This window comes from Hyaena hyaena, unplaced genomic scaffold (genome assembly GCF_003009895.1).
Source record: "Hyaena hyaena isolate Hyena2069 unplaced genomic scaffold, ASM300989v1 scaffold_1115, whole genome shotgun sequence".
Taxonomy (NCBI): Eukaryota; Metazoa; Chordata; class Mammalia; order Carnivora; family Hyaenidae; genus Hyaena; species Hyaena hyaena.
In genome coordinates, this window is record NW_024081743.1 from 64,763 (window position 1) to 72,709 (window position 7,947).

Genomic DNA, 7,947 nt, shown 5'->3' on the forward strand with positions numbered 1-7,947 from the left:
GTGCTCATCCCGAAAAGTGTCGTTCTTAGTGTCATTCTAATACAGAGGTTGCCTTAGATGGAAACACTATCCTTAGTCAAGGTAGGAGGCTGTAGTTTTGATAATTTGCTGTGTCAAAACCTAAATTTCTCATTCAGAATAGGAGGAGTTAATCCTTCCATTGCTGTGTAAAAATGTGATCTGGACAAAGGAACAGCTATCTCAGTCAAGTAAGTGATTATTTTGACATGGAAATAAATATTTTTCTTTAACCTTTTGTTATATGTGTCCTATTTAATACCTTTCTTAATAATGAACCTACTTTACATTTCTAGAAGAAAATTTTTTTACTTTAAATGATTTTTGAGTTAGGTTACCTAAATTTGCTATTTTTGATGTTATTTTCTGTTTTATTTTTTACTATTTTGTTTCTGTTCAAAAGTGAGTTTTTGGTTGGGGTGGCAGTCTTTGTCAGATGTTGAAATTAGGGTCATTAATGAAATCTTTTTGCTTGATATTTTAAATTTAGCAGATTTCAAACATGTTCCATGCTATTAAATATGGTTGAGGGGCGCCTGGGTGGCTGAGTTGGTTAACTGTCCAACTTCAGCTCAGGTCATGATCTCATGGTTTGTGAGTTTGGGTCTCGCGTCAGGCTCTGTGCTGACAGCTCAGAGCCTGGAGCCTGCTTTACATTCTGTGTCTCCCTCTTTCTCTGCCCCTCCCTAGCTCGTGGTTTGTCTCTCTCTCAAAAATAAATAAACATAAATTTTTTAAAAATGTGCTTTAATAGCATCTCTTTTAAAGTGGCACATAATATGTCACTGCATTAATATAATATTTTAATTCCTATCTAATATTTGGCTCTTGTTCAATTACTGCTCTTTTAATATTGTATAAATAATACTGATGTGAATATCTCTGTAGATAAATCTTTGCACATATCCATTGTTTGTTTCCTAATACTGAATTAAATGTACAATCCCTCTAGTAGTATATGAAAATGCCCTTTTTTTTATATCCTCACCAGTACATGACATTATAGTTTCTAAAAAATCTGCCAGTTGCAAAGGTGAAAAGTGGTCTTCTTTGATGTTTTAGTTTTTATTGATTCCTAATGAGCAAGAACAGTTAAAAATCTTCCTTGGAACTTGTTTTTGAGTTTCTTCTTCACAGATTTTGAAGCTACCATATGTTGCAGATATTTTCCCCAATTTGATGTGGAAATTATTTTATTTTATTTTATTTTTATTCACATATAATTATACAGTGTTATTAGTTTCAGGTGTATAATAGAATGATTCAGCAGTTCTGTAGATTACTCAATGCTCATTATGATAAGTGTTCTCTTAATCTCCTTTACCCATTTCACCTGTATCCCTTTTACGTACCTCCCCTTTGGCAACTGCCAGTTCTCTATATTTTTAAGAGTGTTTACTGTTGTTTTGTTGGTCCACTCTTACTAGCTGGCTGGAAGTCCTAGCCATCATAGCAATCATCCAAGAGAAAGAAATAAAAAGCATCCAAATTGGCAAAGAAGTTAACTTGTTAACAATTTGTACATGACATGACACTATACATAGAGAGAAAAAAAACTAAAATCTCCACCAAAAAACTGTTAGAATAATTTCTCCTGTTACATACCAACTTGCCCATTCACTTTATCTTTTTCAACCCACCTCATGTTTTTAGCTTCTTCATTAGTTCTGTTTACTCTGGCCTTCACCTTTTTTTTTTTAATTTTTTTTTTATTTATTTCTAGGAGAGAGAGACAGAGACAGTGTGAGCAGGGGAGGGTCAGAGAGAGAGGGAGTCACAGACTGAAACAGGCTCCAGGCTCTGAGCTGGCAGTCAGCACAGAGCCCGACGCGGGGCTCGAACCCACGAACCGCGAGATCATGACCTAAGCGAAAGTCGGACGCTTAACCGACTAAGCCACCCAGGCGCCCCTCTGGCCTTCACCTTCATCATAGGTTTGCTTGCTTATGGCCCTCATGGCCTCACCTCTGCATTGTGTTGGCTTGCTGTATATCCTTTGAGTTTCACTTACTTTTGCTACTGTGATTGCATTTAATAGCCTAGTTCTCATAGTGAGAACACAAATTACTAAGCCCGACTTATCTCAGTGAAATTACTCAGCAGCAGTTTATGGAACTTCCTGTCATGTTCTGCAATTAGAATTATTCTAACTAACGCTCATTCTCTGCTTTTTTTACTCTGCTTCATTCTTTCCAGCTTCTAATGCATTCATCAACAACTGGCCTCTCCATCTTTTATTTCAGGGGTTGCAATTGCAAATGCCTGGAGGGTCCAGATGGGGTAAATGTGTAACACTGTCCCGATATTTATTTTCTTCCTTTTTCTTCAAATGCTACTTAAGGGGTTTTGTGGAGAGCTTTACTCTTGTTTATCTGCTTTTGACAGAGACAGTGAAAAAGAGATTATTCTTAAATAAACAGGAGTGAATGGTAAATAGCAGCTGATGCTTCCACGAGAATTGGTAAGAAGTGTTTGGGATTATGGTTCCCTGGAACATGCACCTTTGATACAAAGGAGAAGGCTATTACTCTTTGGCTCTTGATTGTTGCGCAGTGGGAGAACAGCCCAATATTGACAGGATGTTCAGCTCTACAAGGAGCCTGATTTTGAGCTGTTAGCATACTTTTTTATGTTTGTTTATTTTTGAGAGAGAGACAGAGAGACAGAGTGGAAGCAGGGAAGGGGCAGAGAGAGAGGGAGACAACAGAATCCAAAGCAGGCTCAAAGCTGTCAGCACAGAGCCTGATATGGCTTGAACTCACAAGCTGTGAGATCGTGACCTGAGCCAAAGTTGGATGCTTAACCTACTGAGCCACCCAGGCACCTCTGTTAGCTTACTTTTTAAAAAAATTCCACAGAGCAAAACACAGTGTATTTTTAAGTGTTTTTATGACCTCCTATCTTTGCTTCTTATAATTTTGGCTTATTTGTAGTGTTCCCTTTTCCCCATGTGGTATGAAAAATGGTGTATAGCACTACCCATTCAACTTAACCTGGGAGTTGGCAGTTTCCCTTGGGTACTGCTTAAAACTAGGTCGCAGTTTTGAATGGAATTGTATAGCTTAGAATAGAATAGATTAGGACAGAACATAAATAAAATAAGAAAATACTGGCTTCCATCTGACAAAGTGTGAGTACTTTGTGAAATTTTTGTTCCAGCTATATGTTTGTATGTGTGTTATCTTTGGTCCAGTATAACTGTATTTCTTAACTGTGGATTAAACAACTTTATAAGACACTGAATGGAACATGAGCATACTGACATACTCTGGTCTGGATCCCCCCTCTAGACCCACACAATGTTTCTTGAAAGTATGGTGGTTGCCAGGGGCTTGGGGGAGGGGGCAAATGGGGAGTTGTTTATGGGTATAGGGTTTCAATTTTGCAAAATGAAAAAGTTCTGGAGATTAGTTGCTCAACAAGGTGAATGTACTTAACACTACTAAATTGTAGACTTAAAAACAGTTAAGATGTTCTAAAAAATATAGAACAAGAATAGCCCATTAGACAAAGTTTACACAGTCATCAGAATTTCCTTGGTATGTTAAATATAATGTCTTCAAATTTTAAGAGTTTTGTGACCATCCCTCCTTGTCTGTATATCAAGGGTCTGTTTGTAAATAGTGACCCACTACTTCTTTTTCTACAGCCTGTGAGTGAAGATGATTAAATTTTTTAATGGCTGGGAAAAATAAAAGAATAATAATACTTCATGACATGTGAAAATAATTCAGAAATCAAAATTCAAATTTATTGGAACATAGCACCACATTCATGTATGTATTTATCTATGCCTGCTTTATGCTACAGTGGCAGAATAGAGTAGTTGTGACAGAAACCATATGCCCTGCAAAGCATAAATTATTTACTACCTGGTCATCAACTTTGAGGTTGCTCTATTGTGGAAGTTGACAGATCCTCACAAGCATCATCTTTGATGACTTTAAATGCCTAATTAACAGCTTTGTCGTGAACTACTAGTGGCTATTATTCTAATATGTGGGAAGATTCTCACTTCCTTATTCCCTAATGTAACACCCTAACCACTTCCAGGAAACTCACATTCTTGGTGAGCTTCAGTTGTGGTTGTAATCCTGTTAGCAGTTTCTGTTATTGTAGGCTCCTTCCTTTTCAAGAAACAGACTTTTCTTGGGCCATCCAAGCAGTTTGGACCACCCACAGCTCTGCATAGCCACCCTCCTAAGACAGACAGGGATCTCCTGAGAATTCAGATATAGAAAACCTTGTATTTGATGGGCCCCTGGGTGGCTGAGTCAGTTTTGACTCTGGTCATGATCTCAGTTTCGTGTGTTCGAGCCCCACATTAGGCTCTGTGCCAACAGTGCAGAGTCTGCTTGAGATTCCTCTCTCCGTCTCTCTCTTCCCCTCCCCCACTCATGCTGTCTCTGCCTCTCTCAAAAATAAACAAACTTTTTAAAAAACCTCTATTTGAATAAAGACAATTGACAAAATAAAATTCAGTCCCCCTTCTGTGGAAAATGGTTTAAGGATTAGAAGTGGTTCCAAGACAGATTTGGGAATGTTGGCAACAGAGGTTTGTATCCTACATCTAGTATGTCACCTTTAACATCTTTTTAAAAAATAAAAACTGTACATATTAAATGTATTCAACACAATGATTTGATATACATAGTGAAATGATTACTGTAGTCAGATGCCCCCACTAACTTAATCTTCTGACTTAGTTATAATTGTGTGTTTGATGAGAGCACTTGAAATCTACTCTCTTAGCAAACTTTCAATATTCAGTACAGTATTAATTATAGACACCATTTCATACATCATGTTTTAGTTCTTCTTTGTCTCTACCTTTTTTTGATCTCTGCTTCCTCATATCTACTTAAGCTTTAGTTTACTTCCTAGTTTTGTATTCTGCTTCCTCATAAATTTTCAGTTACTCATCATTAAATCTTACTTATTGTTCTAGTGTCTTTGGCTGTATCTCATGTTTCCCAACTCTGTCCTTTAAGGTTTAGCTCGCTTTGCTATGGGACTCACTCATTTTGCATTTTACAAACTTCATTCTTCAGTGCAAGAATTCCAATGGCTTAGCTCATGCCTGCTTGGGTAGTCACTTTTTGAGTCATGCAATAACACAGCATTTGGGTAGTGTATCCTACACCTGGTACATTCTACTTTGGCTGACAGGATAGGTCATATTCTAAAATTCATTGCTATCTCGGACTGCCTTTTCTCCAGAACTATGGTCGGAAACTTTACCTTAGATGGGATTATGAGTGTGGCCACCATTTAATTCAGAATTGTTTGTATTACATTTCTACATCTTGACCTCTAAGCACATAGGCCCCTCATTACATATATTCATTTCTAATTTTTTATTTTTTTTGTTTTTTTTTCATTTCTAATTTTTTAATGTTTGTTTATTTTTGAGTGAGAGAGTGCACATGAGTGAGTGGGGGAGGGGCAGAGAGAGAGGGAGGCACAGAATCTGAAGCAGGCTCCAGGCTCCAAGCTGTCAGCACAGAGCCCAACACGGGGCTCAAACTCACAAAACATGAGATCATGACCTGAACCGAAGTCCGATGCTTAACCAACTGAGCCATTCAGGCGCCCCCATATATTCATTTCTAAAGATGTTCTGCCTATACTTTTCCAGTACTTACTCAAGTGTAAATGTTGGAGAGTAACTAAGTCACAGCCAGATGCTGTAGTCTGAAGTAATAATCATAGAGTCACTTTAGAAATTTACTCTTCAATTTCAAAAGCACTCACCTGTCTGATCTTCCTTGGCCACTTGAATTTTGTCTGTTGTGATTGTGTCACAACTTACATTCACTGGATGTGTGCTCCGGGGCCAGTAACTTTGCCACAGTTCCTGCAGGCTCTTAACATTCCAACCTGGGTTGTGGTGGGTATATCTTCTCTTCACCCTACCACCAGGTAATAAGCAGGTCTAAATATTTCACATTCCTGCAGAAGTCCTGTTTGTGTATCGCAACTGTATACTATTTTCGAAATTACACAGGATTTCTGATTTCAAGAAATAAGACACAGGCTTAGGTCAAGAAACAGGTGTTTATCATATAGATACACATAGTAAGATACATAGTAAGGAAAATAGGGATTTCATAGAATTGCAAGAACAGTGTGGCATGGAAAGCATCTATGGTGGCTCGAGGGACTTAAGCACATGGAATTAGTGGACCTTCTCCTCTGTGTCACTGAGTTGATTCAGCATTCTCTTGTCTTATCTGCATTTTCCCCCACTCATCTTTCTTTTGCTTGGCTTTGCCATTACCTTGTCTTTGGTGAGGCTTTCAGCTTTAGATTTCATTATTAACTTCTTGTCCTCATTGTTTCTACTCAGATTCCAAAGAGTTTGAGCATCTAATTGGCTTGGTTTATCTTTATGCAGTGCTTTTTCTTGCTTAGACAGCTTCATAGGCTCCTGGTGGTGTATGGCTTGGTCCCATCAGCTGTGCTCAGTGAAGAGGATATAATACTGGACACTGTGAAACAAAATCTGATTGTAAGGCTGTGCTACAGCTGTGACAATAAAAAGTCTTTAGAAGGACATGAATGTATGTTTGGTAGGAACCAGAACTGACAGGTTTAGTCCAGTGATTCTCAAATTTTTGAATCTATGACCTATCCATGTTATTCCATGCCTGTTGGAATGGTAACTGAGAACCATGCCTAGATACAATACAGACAAAACTGCTTTCCAGGGTCAGCATCTCATGGTTATATAAGAATTTGTACATCACTGTCAGAAGGGAAACTGTCAAATGCTACTTTGCCTCAGAGCTTCATCCTAAATGGGTGCACGTATGAGTCACAAAGGCAATTGTATAATTAGTGGCTTTGCCACAGTATAACCTGGACTTCTAAAAAACGTTTCATCCTGGTATGTGGCATGTGGCAGGGATTGTGTGTGATTTCCACTCTGCAATCATACCCTAACAATTTCAAATGTTTCCTTTTCTGCTGAGGGCCTGTTTCATGCAACTATATACTTGATACTGACTTCTATATTAATTTGGTTCTTTTAGTGTCAAGAAATGAATCATTCAGCTTACCTCATTAATAGGGATTTATTATATGTAAACATGTAGAACAGTGTGGAAGATGGGGAGTTATTGGGACTGGAAATAAACAATGCTGAGGTATGGGAACTAGACTCAGGCAGCCCTGGGTACCTTGACAGCAGTACCTTTGGGTCATTATTCTGGTGCTACACCATTGACATCACTCAGCCACTCTGCATTTGCTGTTTCTCCTAGCTTAGTGATTCTCTATCAGGGTTGTACTTTAGAATTAACTGGGGAACTTTAAAAATAATCCAGAGCAAGATATTGTTTGTTCTAATTTTGAGAAGTATGCTGGTGCAATTTTGATTGGGATTGCGTTGAATGTGTAGATAGCTTTGGGTAGTAATGACATCTTAACTATATTCTTCCTATCCATGAGCATGGAATGTTTTTCCATTTCTTTGTGTCTTCTTCAATTTCCTTCATAAGTTTTCTATAGTTTTCATCATACACATCTCTTGTATCCTTGGTTAGGTTTATTCCTAGGTATTTTATGGTTTTTTGTGCAATTGTGAATGGGATCAGCTTCTTGATTTCTTTCTGTTGCTTCATTGTTGGTGTATAAAAATGCAATCGATTGCTGTACGTTGATTTTGTACCCTGCAACTTGGCTGAATTCTTGGATCAGTTCTAGTAGGCTTCTGGTGGAGTCTGTCGGGTTTTCGATGTAGAGTATCATGTCGTCTGCGAAAAGTGAAAGTTTGACTTCCTCTTTGCCAATTCTGAGCCTTTGATTTCCTTTTGTTGTCTGATGGCTGATGCTAGGACTTCCAGCACTATGCTAAACAACAGTGGTGAGAGTGGACATCCCTGTAGTGTTCCTGATCTCAGGGGGAAAGCTCTCAGTTTTTCCCCG

At 38.3% G+C, this 7,947-nt stretch overlaps 1 long non-coding RNA gene across 6 annotated transcripts in view; it reads left to right on the plus strand.

Annotated features, from left to right (window-relative positions):
• Window positions 1–7,947, plus strand: part of LOC120224128 — a 53,110-nt gene that overhangs the window by 11,628 nt on the left and 33,535 nt on the right. For all 6 annotated transcript variants that reach the window (XR_005526471.1, XR_005526474.1, XR_005526472.1 and 3 more), the window contains one exon: window positions 138–209. This is a non-coding gene — a long non-coding RNA (uncharacterized LOC120224128). The remainder of the gene's footprint in view (window positions 1–137; window positions 210–7,947) is intronic.